The sequence below is a fragment of the Ammodytes marinus genome (genome assembly GCF_949987685.1).
Source record: "Ammodytes marinus genome assembly, chromosome: 15".
NCBI lineage: Eukaryota > Metazoa > Chordata > Actinopteri > Uranoscopiformes > Ammodytidae > Ammodytes > Ammodytes marinus.
In genome coordinates, this window is record NC_137219.1 from 15,719,436 (window position 1) to 15,733,604 (window position 14,169).

Below are 14,169 nucleotides of genomic sequence, written 5' to 3' on the forward strand. Positions count from 1 at the left end.
AGTCCCCCAAACATCATGCAGGCTCACTGCTCCTGCAGCTGTAATGTGAAGAATTGGAAACATTACTCCGGCCAGGGAGGAAAAGTCTGAATGGAGAATGAATCCGATATGGTAGCGAGCGATCGATGCCGTGAGACATTTACTGTGTGTTTGAAAAGTGGCTTTGGGCTGAAAAACTGATTCATAATTACTTGTAACACTACAAAGGAATTTGACTGTTCATATCTGTCGAAGCTCACATTGCCTTGTAGTGTGACAGCAAGTTCTGACATATGGATTGACTTCATTTGGTGTATGTAAGCAAGTGCGCCTGCAAATATGTGTGGGTACAGGTGGGGTGTGAGTGCATAAATAGGAGATAAAGTGTGGATGTATACGCACACGCTCAGAAATATTGTTGTGTGTTTAATTTTATTTGAGCCTGTGTGTGTGTGTGTGTGTGTGTGTGTGTGTGTGCGTGTGTGTGTGTGTGTGTGTGTGTGTGTGTGTGTGTGTGTGTGTGGCGCTGCCTGTCTCAGGAGTAGCTCCCCTGTCCTATCTCCTGACCCCTCTGTGTTCCCGCCGCCCTGCTCTGTTTGTGTTAATTCCTCTACATCTCCAGGGTGGCTTACATTAGAATATCTTAACCACTGGGCTGCATTAGCATAGTGTGATGGATGCCGCTGAATCTCCATGCCAGATAATGTCCACATTTTGCATTTTAAACTAAGCTACGCTACGGACGTGCTATCCATTTTCACAGGGGGAAATTAGGTCCTGGTGGGAGAGCGCCTGGCACTCTGTCATCCCCGGCAAAGCTCTCTGCCCAGGTTTTATGACACCTCTGGGGCACCATACAGAGACAGGTTGAGGGTCATTGTCTAGCACTGGTCAGCTGTGATGTCACATAAACACTTAGTAAACTTGCATGTCAGTTAAGTCCACTTGTTTGTTTTTCTAAAAAGCTGGCCAAAGTTTGGGGATGCTTCCTCCTGCAATATTCATGCTGTTGTTCTTGTATGTCCACCTGTCCAGAGTCTCTCTCTCTCTCTCTCTCTCTCTCTCTCTCTCTCTCTCTCTCTCTTTAACAATGCGCTGTATTCCTTCTCATGGAGTTACTCTCAAGTGAAGCATGATAAATCATGCATAATTTCCATTTTAATCCGTATAGTCCGGCGGCCGCCTTGTGTGCGTCTCAGTGCAGCCAGACTGCCTCGGCTGCGAAGGGAGTGTTGATTTCCGTTACAAGGCTGCCGCGGCCCCCGGCAGTTGATCAATAGGAATAAATCAGTGCGCTCCTTTATGTGACATGAGATAGTTGTACATTTATAAGCCTCTTTATGAGATAAGATCTCAACACTTGAGCTTGCGTCATACACACACACTGACACACAATTAGATGCAACAGAATAACAGCATGTCTGAAGATTTTCCCTCGAGGCTGTGACATTCCTCTACAGATATCCAAATACAGATGATTATTTTTCATCCTTTTTGACAGTTATAACAATACTCAGATTGTGTATAACCAAGCGCCAACCGTTAAATCTGACTGTGTTGTAGAGAAACAATTGCAAATGGCAACGCTGTTGTACATGTATCGAGTTACAGAAGAGAACTGGAAGGTTTTGCAGTAAATCAACACTTCCCATATCCGTAGAATTATAGACCCATTGATTAGTCATCTCCTTGCTTTATCTTCACACAAGCATGAAAGGCATTGCTGTGCAGCCTGGTAATTCTGTAATGTTCTGCTAATTACGTTTGACTAATTACGATTCTTTTATGTGGCCATATAAGCCGGGTGTTTCCCCCCTTATTACGATATAGGTCCTGCTCTGCTCCGTTGATCATGCTTTGATACCGAGGCCTCCATTTTCTGTTTATTTTCTAATTAAATATTAGCTTTAACCACTTTGGGGGGGAGATAATTAAACTATTACACCCCTCCCCACCCACCCATTGACCGCTCCAGAATGTGATCAAGTGAGACTCACGCTTTAATTAGATGCTTGGACGTTAGTGTTTTTTCTTTTCTTTTTTTCTCTTCTCCAGGTTAGGAAAACCAGGCAGGATGCTTTCTACACCAAGCACATTGACTGAGCTCCAATTACATCCGCCTTTAAGTAGCGGATTGATTGGGGAAGGAGAGGCTGTCTTTTACGAGCTAAGTGTTTCTGAATAGAGCTGCAGCACATACCTCCTCTTCTGTCCTTTTCGCATGCCCCATAAAGAGTGCTCCCCTGGAATGGAGTGTGGAGTATGTGAAAAACAGGAGGGATAATTTAACAACACACATGTAGGATGAAAAGGAGGGGAGGGGGCGGGGTGAAGCAGGGCAAAGACAGGATGTCTCAACAGAGAGAACGAGAGAAGAGCGTGCAGGGAAAGGTGTGTGTGTGTGTGTGTGTGTGTGTGTGTGTGTGTGTGTGTGTGTGTGTGTGTGTGTGCGCGCGCGCGGGGGGGAGGGTGGGGTTGGAGGTGGAAAGCAAAGTGCCACTGCGCTCTCTTTCTATTTCTCCACAGATGATGGATAGCAACAGTGGGGAGAACAAAACCAAGCATTCCTCATGCTGTCACCACAATGAAACAGGGACATAACAGGATTTGGTCACAATGCGAGCGGAGCACTTCAGAGAGATGCCAGGCCATCATGCCACTTCTACTGGAAGTCAAAGACTCCATCCATCACGCGTAACGTCCCCTTAGCATTTGACTGGGGCTGGTGCTGCTGTCTTCCCTGGGACTTCCCGGTCTAACCCGCGAGCTTGTTTGATGAATTTATTGCACTGGCCATTGTTTTGCTGTTGTTGTTATTCCATTGAGGAGAGTGTTGTGTGGGTAAAGGGTGTGGAGCATTTCATTTAATGTGCACATTTAGAAATAAGGCATTTTGGGTTATTTGCCTAAGGTGGTTTAAATAAACAGTTGATGAATAGTCTACACATATGCCTATTAGCTTTTTGGCTGAGAGATGGATGAGAAAATGAATACCACTCTCAAATCTGTCTGTTAGCTAATTATTTAGATGACCAATTAGCTGGTTAGCTCAGCATAAATACTGGACGCAGAGGGAAACAGCTAGTCTAGGTCTGACCAAAGTAAAAAAAAAAAATCCACTTACCAGGACTTCCAAAGTTCACTAATAAACATGTTGTAACTCGTTTGTTAAAAACAAACAACAGGAAAAACGCCAATTTGCTGTTTTTATGTCGAGTTCTGTGTTGGTCCGTTTCTTGCCGGGGAACTGCAAATTCCTGAAGCCTCTGCTGGTTGCCTGGCAACTTCTCAGAGGCAAGCAAAAGTCAAGTTGACAATTTAACACTTCGTTTTCTGGAGAGATTAAACAAATAACATGTTAATTAGCAAGCTTTAGAGGCACTGTCGGGAATATTTTGTAACCATTGGACAGAGACAGCCGGCTACCAGTGTTTCCAGTTGCTACGCTAATCTAAGGTAACATGGCTGCATAGTTTAATTTTATATTTGATGGATGGATTCTACAGTGGTAGGACTAATGATCTCAACTAAACCTCCTCCAGGAAGGGAATAAGCGTATATCCCAAAAATGTCAAACTACAGTAGGCTGTATCTTTGAAGTATACTTTATATTTTAATAAGTTACACATTTAATAAAGTGGATATTATTAAGTGCAATTAATTCTGCCTTAAAACTTTCTATTGATCTTATAGAAATAGGCTATAAATAAGTTTATACACATCTGAAGTAGGGAGGTTTTTTCTTGTGTGTTAAATGCAGCCTCTTCTTTTAAGTAAGTGTGCTTTTTGTTTTTAGTACATTTTATTTTAATTTATTTATTGTGTCAGTCAATTGATGGTTAGAGTTCTAGATCCAGGTCAGTGCTAGCAGGTGTTTCCCCTGTGTCCACAGCTACAATATCAGTGTGTTCTATAGTGGTGGGCTGTGCTCCTGTCAGTAACATCAAGCCCCCCCACTGCACAAAAACAAGGACTTAGGGGGAGGACAGCATTTTATCATCAGGCTGAATAGCTGGCAGTGGCTGATAAACATGATTGTGTAATGCTCCTGTATGTGATAATGTGAATATTGCGCTGTGAGGAGTAGGGGGGGCGAGGGGGGTTTACTAAAAAATGAGGGATTGGAGGAGGGGAGCGTCGAAGGGGGAGTTGCATTCTCAAAATTAAAAGTTGTAGCCTATTAGTCTGTGTTTGGTAGCTGAGCACGCGCCCATGCCTAACACGGCTGCTAATAGGAAAAGATGTGTGGAAGTGTATGATTTATGGTTGCACGCCTGCAGGGGTGGAATAATTTGGTGCAGAACGGGTACTTACTGAATGGCAACAACTCGGCTACTTATCCGTACTTTCTGGTGATAAATTAGCTCTTGTTTAAAGTAGCCGGAGACCCATTTTTCATTTTGATTACTACACTTGATATCTCTTTCTTTCTTACTCTCTCTTTGTCAGCAGTGGTTCCTAGCATTTTCTGTGTATGGTCTGTTGGTATGGTATACGTGTTTGTGTTTGTGTGTATTCAGCCCAGCCCACACTGGTCCTTAACCCCTTGGTGCGTTGGACACAGTGGCAACCTCCCATGTAAAAAAAACAAGCTAACGTTGTTAATCGTGAGGAGACCCAATATGGCCAGAGTGACATGGCTTTTCTCATTGACCGTGAGCTGTCCTGCTGCCAGCTGGATGCGGGGCTCCTGTCAATCAGTGGCCGACCCTTGCCGGGACCTTCCCCTGCTCCGACAAGGTTCCCATTGATCCCTCCGTCGCCCCTCTGACAGGAAGCAGCCTCAGTGGGGGAAATAAGCAGGTGAAATATTAAGTTATAAGTCAGCTTCCAATCAATAAACAAAGCCAGTGGCAGGCAAGGGGGCAGGAGTCCCCAAAGCGGGAGCCCCACTAGCCGGGGGGTAATGCGATTGAGCGTTGGTGGATCACCCCAAAGACCTGAAAAAACAACGTATCTTTGCTCCTCTGACTGAGGCCATCACACTGAGACTGCTGCCAAGTCCCGCAGCGCTCGCTGGCACCCGCTCTTATTGTCCTCTGTTTGGCACTGCCACCCGTGCCAGTGCCCGGGCAGTGCTGGACACTCTACAGACGGCATAAATAAAACATATGAGAGCTGTAATGAGAAAAGAGCTGCGGGGCCAACAGAATCAGAGGGAGCAGTGTCCATAGATAGACACAGTTAGACAGCTCTACTCAAGCCTGGTAGAGTCGTAACAGCAGGGGGTAAAGCCAACAGCTCCACCTTTAGCTCTCAATGTGAGCAGCGGTGTTGACATTGATCACACGTCTGCATGCGTCTCAAGTCCATTGTCCTGAGTAGTTTATTTCAATCGGTGAGTCTCTGGCCCTGGGGTTGGATGGCTTGGCAGGTGTCAGCAGTTATCTTGGCCTGTCTTCTGTGGACAGGACGAGTGAGGAGGTGGTGCCGAGCCCCCTGTCAGCGCCTTCCCTGTTAGGCCTGGAGGGGGCAGGAGTGCGGGGGCAGCTAGGGCAACGTGGGAGAAGACCCTTTATTTCCTGCAAGGGCTGCATCTCCAGGGCCATGCTCCTTGCAGTACCCCCCTTTCCCGCCCTTACCCCCCCAACCCCCCTGGGCTCCACTCCACTCCCCTCTATGCTCGTGTAGCTGACTGACAGCTATCTTCCAGCTGCGGGACATGCACCCCAGCAACCCGCCGCTGATAAAATGTTAATGTAATTAACAGATAATGGCTGTTGTTTTACCTGTCAATACTCGGACCGGGAAGGGATAAAGGATTGGAGCCGCACAAAGTCACATTCAGATATCTGCCAGCCATTGTAAAATTCAATTATTTCGGCAACACTGACTACCCCCACATGTCTTTGGCTACTAACCTCCACCACCACCACCATCATCATCGCATGCCCCCTACACCTGCTTTTATTGCATAGAAGCACACATCTGATCTTGTCTTTGCGTGATATTGACAGCAATTCCTCTGGCCCTTCTGTTTCGAGGCAGCTGTGAAGGAAGACGGGCTTCCTCTCCGGCCAGTCCATGGTGAACTTTTTCATATTCAGCCATGTCTTTCGGCTTTTTGCCTTTAGATCATAAATCATGTGACTAAAGGCACGGCGGCTCCTCTCACCTCGGACAGCGTGTTGGACACAGACGCACACAGCCAGCCAGCCAGCCCGCCACAAGACAAATGTATTTATATTTCTAACCAAAAACCAGACGCCTATCAGGACCCAGCCAGCGCCGCTTTGGACATCGGCTGCCTGACTATTCTGGTATTTTAATAAGTATCAAACCCAAACAAGATTAGGGGCTTCCAGTTTACGAAATGTCAGTGACGGCAGCACTATCACTCATAATAAATGGGCTTATGCAAACACTGGGGTTTTTGCCATGCATAAGAGCTTGTTTGGTGTGCACCACGGTGATGCTGTATGCTGATATGCAATTATTCTAAAGAGTATCAAAGTTCAGGTGTGAGTCTACCATCTTGTTGTAGCAGTGGGGGGATGCTCTGAGCAGCTACAGATTACCAAAGGAATATTCCATGAATAAAGAGGAACTGGGACGATAAGGGGGAGCCTGAGAGTATGATAAAATGCATTCCATAATGGATGGTTCTCTGTGTATTCATATATTGTGTTTTGGTCCGGCTGCATAGCTGATTTTTTGTGATAATTCTGTGGCCCTACCCTTCTTTGGACTTCAGAATGGAACTTTGATCAGTCCATCTCGAGTGTTTGTGTGTTCCGCTCCCTAATTAACCCAGTTTGTATGTGCTAATGACACCTAATTATCATTTGTGTAACAAGATTGCTCTTGTTGCCGTAATGAGAAAAACTCCTTCAAATGTTTCGCCGCTTACAAGCGGGTTTCTGCCGTTATTAGCAGAGTGTTTATGCAATCACATCTAATTGAAGTGTTAATTAAATCACGAATACCATTTTGCCAAACAAAGACGCTAAGTAGTGGGAGTTGTTCTAAAACCTCTAACCCCCCCTCCTTACCCAACACACATCGATGTAGGTACCCTTCATACAACAAACTCCCCCAACACCCTACATCCCCCGTTTCCCAGTAGCATCCACACCAGAGGCAGAACAGCCAATCAGAGTTGATTGGCACTTTGACTGGCTAGTCAAATCAGGGCCCCCTCCCTCCCTCCCTCCCACCGCTTCAGTGTTAATTGTCATGCACGAGGAAGGTGGGAGGGCCGCCGGCTCTTGACCTTGTCCATCCGTCAATACTCGTCTCAACTCTGGACCAGGGCGATCTCAGGTGACCAGATACACACAGGACAAAAGGAATTATCAGTAGTCAGCATGCAGGCAGATAACCAGCACACATTATAAGACATCTATTATGTTTGGAGTGGGCAAAGACTGACAGGTGTGGATTTGCCTGGATTATGCTTGCAGTACTTGATTGTATTATAACAAATATTAGGTTTGAAGCTTGTTTTAGTAGGCTGAGTGGGAACTTGAGTCTGTCTTTATTTTTTAATGTTGGATCTTCACATGAGAACACATGATGCCCGCTTCCTTACTCTGCTGAAGCCAGAGTAAGGCATATTATGGGTTATGAATTTATACTGTAAGACTATAAATATTATGAGTCATCGTAGCCTTTTCGTACTAAATAGCGACTGATGAAAAAAGAAAAAAAAATTTATTGATTGACTGATTTGTAACATGATATTCCTCCAAAAGAAAGAATTCATATCTGTAGTTTAAATGGGAAGAGTTTTCATTACAAAGCTTGTATCAGCTAAATACAGAAAACGCCATCACAAAAATCACTTTGCGGATACAGAGTGTGTCTTTGTCAAAGATATATTTAAAGATTAAAAAGAATTCATGATATTTAAAACTTAAAAATAAAGATCAAATGGTAATATTTATTTCAACTTTTTGTTAAGTTTGTCAAACAAACATTATGGAATCACATCTGCTATTTAATCACATAACAAACCAAATGATTGATGATCTAAATGCAAAGGGTATCTGTCCAGAACTGTATCCCAATAAGAATATAAATGAATGCCCTCTGGCATATCATTATAAGCATTTCACACTTCATTTATTTTTCTGTCAATAATTAATTTAAACATCAGACAATTCTCTCTCTGTTTTGCATTTTGGCCCTTTTTGATGCAAACAAAGAAAATGAAATGAATAGGTAATATGAATGTGTCCCTTTTATCACCCTGTATATCCAGGCAATATTTTAAATCAGGGTGAACGGAGCAATTCAGTAAGTGTTGGAGCTACATATCCGTCGCTCAGTTTGCATACTCATTCCCGGCTCTACTCTCACCTTTCTGTGCCTCAGAGGGATGATCCATTTCTCTCCTCTGTCTTTACGTTCCTTTCTTCCTCCTCCTCTCAATCTCATTTCATACCCCAGTCATTATGTCTCTCCCCCCCTTCTCCCATCCTGCTCCGGAACAGGACCCATTGGCCCTGATTAATCTGCTGCGTTTGACTTAATGAGAGGTCATTCACATATCTGATCACAATGGCTACAGCAATCAATGATAGATGGCCACTTGGCAGAAATACTGAGGTGCTGAAAAAAAAAACCCCATCTGAATCTGTTTGGGAGACTTTATTAGATATTCTCCATCTGCACTGTGTACCTGAGTGTGTTGTAATACTGTGTGTGAAAAAATATCTCTTTTTCTAACCTTCAAAAGGCTCTGAGATTGCTTCTTTTTCATTTCTGTAGTATTATAGACACTCAGTGCCTGTAACTCAACTGTTCTATTTAGATTCTCAGTTCGGCACTGCAGAGTTGGATAAGGTGAGCGTCTGAGATGTGTGTTTGTGTGTGTTAAGACTAGATATACGCAATAGGTCATTCGATAAGTACGACGTTGTGATACACACATCTGGAAAGTGAGAGATACAGCGGGTATCGGCCCACGCGCACACATGCACGCACGCCGACAAAAACCTTCAGTTAGGAGATTATGAATTGATTTCTTCCGCCCTATAAAGCCCATGTCTTCCACGCTGAATGCAGTAATGTGTACACTTGACCTTTCTTGGTGGGCTCCTTTCTGGTGAATTGACTCCTAAGTGTTTGGCCCTGGCCTTTTCAGCACCATGGGTGTCTTCCATCTGCAGTGTGGCCTGGCTGGCAGACATCAGCAGCCTGTCAGCACATCCCCGCTCACCGTGCACATGCAAACGCACCCTTTCCCTTCTCAAACGCAAACACCCCTGTGAAGAACTGCTGAGACATGACAGAGAAGACATCATAGCTGGACAGTGTTCATCTAAGGCTGGAAACAGTGTAGACCTATGCAGCTGCTTTTACTGTAGGCAAATGGAAGACATGACATTTTACTCTGATGACCTACAGCGTGTAGCCTATTAAACTGTAACATAGATTTAGTTCTACACAGAGCACTAGCCTGTCAGGGATCCATATTCCAGCTACATTATGCAGCGCGAGACACGTGTATAGAGTATTTTGCTGCCATTGAATTTCCTGGTCTTTGTCCAAGTGCCGTCTCAGTATCCGTGGGAGTGTGGCGGCAAATGAGACTGGTCAGTGACACCGAGGTCCCGGGCATCTGAACTAGCATCTGTTGCGGACGGGAGCAGCACAGCGACCGCCCTGTCCTCGCCGTTGGCCCCGACACCATCCTTGCACTGACTATCCACTGCCTGTCACACACCAGGCTCCCTGCAAAGTTAATTGTGAACTGGAGTGGCACGTTGGGGCCCTCTCACTAAGCAGCCCCTAATGACAGGCAGAGAGACAGCTACACATGTTTGCTGGCTCTCCCTCTGGAGGAAGGCTACAGATAGCGCTGTGCCACAGACACTGACCTGTCACAAAGCTGTCAGCAGCCAGCCCCGTCAGCCATGCAGGCCCAGCACGGCGCCCAGCTATCCCAGGTGCTCGCCTGACAATCTCCACACCTTGTTCTGTCGGCTAGCTCTGCCAAGCCCTGCTGCTGCTAAGATTCATTAAGGCTCTATTCAAAGCAGCCTTGGCCACTTCATTATGAACACACACCCTCACATAAAAAGTGCATGGGACAAAAATAAACAGCACTTCAATCGCGTCAAAGTTGTTCACTCAGTCGCCTTGTACACCGGTGTTTCCAGAACATTTCCAGAAAACTCTCTCTACATCGTTTCCACTTGGTCTACCTTGTTAAGATGACTCCTGAGGTTACTTTTTGTGTTTACGAAGGATCGTCCTGGTAGCGTAAAATGGAGCTCAGCACAGACGTATGGAACACATGTGCTAATATCTCCTCATAGGAGCCCAAATGAGCCATTACAGGAGCTAATCTGACAGGCATACTGCATTCAGCTTCCCATCTGCCAGCCTGCAGTGCTGAGAGCCACGTGCAGTGTGATCCTCCTGGGTGCAGAGCCGGGACGGAGGGCCAGATGGAGAACACCCTACTTACCAGCCCTAACTAGAAACAAGCCACTGACCATGGATGCAGAGGGACGCATGGGGAGGAAGAGGACCACTGACTTTAGTTGTTATGTGAAATCCTTTTTTGTGGTACAGTAACTTCTCGAGTACGCTGCCAGGCCCTCCTCCGCCTCTTCTCCTTCTTCTTATTCTCGGTTTCTTCCACCCTCTTAACCCGCGGAGAGCTAGGAGGAGAAAACGTGGGGGGAACAAAGGGGGCAATATAGGCTGCCTCCTACCTCTTGGGGAAGAAGACATATAACATTAATGGTATCCGTTAACATCTCCTTAACCCCAATCCCCCCTTGCTTTGCCGAGCACCTCCCACCCCCTTCTTTTTTTTCTCCCCTGCAGCCAACCGCAACCCACTCACAACCCCACCACCACCACCGCCGCCACGGTCCCCTCCAACTCCAACCCCCCCTCAGGCTCTGCTCCCTGGGGGCCTGTTTGTTTCCCTGCCAGGGGCACAGGCGGCGGAACACTGATGAGGTGCTCAGGCCACCGTGAAATGCGCCATAACCTGCCAGCACAGGGGCCTGGTGAGATTGCCGTATTTACTTTTTAATCTGGCCGCCTTAATACATGCGATAAAAACTTTGTCACATTAGATGGTGACAGATGGGCCCGGAGATGTTATTACTGGTCGGGGGAGAGGGTGTTGTGGCGGGAAGGTGGGGGGCACAGGGCGGAAAAGGGGGGATGAGAGGGAGAGAGAGAGAGAGAGGCAATGCCCCCAATCACGATAATTTTTCATCACCCCAATTACATTGTTGAGTGCGTCGTGGCGGTGGCATGTGCACACCCAGTCCTGCTGCTGGGTAAAGAGCGAGGCAGAGAGACATAAATAAAGATAAAATGAGGTGCCCTAGGTCTTCTATCCCGCTGACTACTCCTCTGCCATCTCTCCAAACTGATGGAGGCCCCGTTTAAATGAAGGCTAAATCTTATTTAGATAAGAGAACTGAACTGCTGCCCGGGACGAGAGCATCATTGTTTGTTACTGATGGCTGGCGAGGAGGGGGGGGGGGGGGGGTTTGGTGGGGAGGGGGGTTCTGGGAAAGTGGCTGGTCTTTGCATGTCCTCATGCCATAAGAGAGATTGAATGTTGTTTGTGAGTTAGCTGAAGTGCAGGCATACAGGCTTACAGCATGCGGGGAGTATATGTCACCATACAGATAGACAGGTATGGTTTTTGTTTAGTAACTGTGCATTTGTGAACTGAGTCCCTTGGTAATAAAATTTCATTGGAGTATATCCGTCCTAATGTCGTTTCCTATCTTGGAGCCCTTTAGCTGTATGATGCATGAAATACAACATCAAAATATAGCATTGGTTTATAACTTCCCTTTACAGCATCAAAATGTATGTTGTTGTTGTTGTGTGTCTGTATTTGTTGCACAAACATTTTTGTTTGAGCCGTTGAACACAGCACTCAGCTGCCTCGAGCAGCACAAGTTTAGCGACTGTTTTCCTTTTTTAATTGTTGTGGAAATTAAATAAGAGTGTTTGTGACATGAGCGTTGTAGGTAATGAGAGCCCGGGAGCAGCTGGGAGGCTACGGCCTGCGTGCGCATCATTAGGAGCTCAGAGGCTCCCAGGCTCCACGCTAGCGTAAGCCGCTAATGAAAAGAATGTAGTCACAGATCTCATTTTTCAGGCAATTCTTGTGTAAACTGGAGATTTTCCAGTGTATGCACAGTGGAACAGGGGCCCCACATAAATCACGCAGGCTGGCTGCCTCCAGTGGATGAGGAGAGGGGGTTTGGAGCACATGCTAACCACTCAGACATATGCTGCAGGAAACTGGAAATCTGCAGTGGCACAGCTAGAGAGGGAGCCGCTCACAGCACCTACACCTGTCTACCCCCCATACCCCCCCCCCCCCCCCCCCCACACACACACACACTTCTCCCCATCTCTTCTAGCTCTCTATCCATCTCCTCGGTGCTGTCCAACGGCCCAACCCCCATCTCTAACATCCCCTCTCTAACGTCCCCTCCTACCCGCGGGCAAACCAACCAGCAACGCCTGCATGCAAGCCATTGAAATGGGTCATTTTTTAATTAAATACAATATTAATTACTGCGAGCATCATTACCGATATGTGAGATTTGACTAATTAGTGTAATAGTTTTGGAGTCACGCTCATTAAATATGAAAATTACAGCAGTAGAAAAGATTGGTTCCGTGATCAATCTTGTATGGACAGAGAGGAAATGATTTAGAGAATAGCTTTTATTGTACAATTAACTCCATTACAACCTGCCAGACAAGAATAAAGAGAGCAGGGAATTTGGTCGGTGTAAGGAGTTTCGCACAAGCGCTGCCTTCGGCGGCTGGCTCGCCCTCACTTTCAAATGCAATTTTTTATCTGTAACTAGATGAGACACTTGCCAAAGCATACAATATCCTCCAGAGAAGCCGTAGCCTGATCACCTACTCAATTAGGACAGCTGCTAAATGGAAGACTTGTTGATCTCTCCCATTTGACACCCGCACAAGTTCATTGTGCTACTTTAGTTTGGCAGCTTTGCACTTAAGTACAAATACAGGCCATTGTCAGTTGACACTAGGACATAATTGTTCTATCGTCATCTGAGCTCAAAAGCTGTCGGGGAATGATAAGTTGATCCTCTAGCACTGATGTTTCACCATATCAAACACTAGAAGAAAAGAGCACTGACAGAGGAAAGGGGATTTTATCAAGTTTGGAAAAGGCAAAAGGAAAAATTCAAGGCAAAATTGTCACTGTAAAAGTCTTTAAACAGAAATCATTTGAATGAACAGTACTTGTGCCATAAATAGAGTATGGACGGTCTCCAAAGTGGCAACTCCACTGTTGTTTGTGTGTATCAGGGTCTCTCCCCACTGCTTTGGTAAACACATTGTATAGGACCACAGCCAGTGCATAAGGGCTGAACAGATCTCCTCTATGTCCTCACCATGTGTATGACTAAACACTGAGCGACAGAAATTGGCCCCTTTGCTGGAGTGGGTTTTGTGTGTTTAGCATATCAAAGCTGTGAAAATAACCATGTTTGCGCTGCCTCTTCTCTTTCCAGGTGTTCTATCATATCTGGGCTCTCAGACCTCATGGCACGCACATTGTGTGTTGATCACTATGGCATCTGGGCTAAGGGGAACACCCCTGGCTGGCACTGCAAGTATGTTGGGTTTCAATCGTTTTCAGTGCAAGTGATGGCAGCCATGACAAAGCAAACAAACCTCATTTGAATGAAGCTTCTTTTAACATAAATGGGAAATAGTGATAACACACATGCCATCCGGTACAGTGCTGAGCATGCCCTTGTAATTATTTCATATATTATTAAATACAGTTATTCACTAGATTAATGAATTATAATAATTAGCTAAAGAAACTTATGTAATGCATTGCTCCCTTTTTATTGAGACTTAAATAGTTCATGGATTAGATTTGTCATTTATAATCAAATTGTTTAAATCATTGTACATTTTGCTTTTTATTTGCATCACTTTAAATCCACCCTGTAGTGAAACTCTACGTTGCTTGTGACCTTGTCCCTTGGATGTCTTTGTGAACCTCTGCTTCCATACGTACACACCATAAACATTTTCCCCTCTTTAAATATATGCAATAATCCTATCTCGAGCCACATGAATACTGGCCCTCCATATTATTGTAATGCTAACCTCCAGACTGCATGCCTGATAGCCAATACTTTATCACTGCTTTGCCTTTTTTATGGCTCTGGTGTCTCTTTAAAATGATTGCCCCTG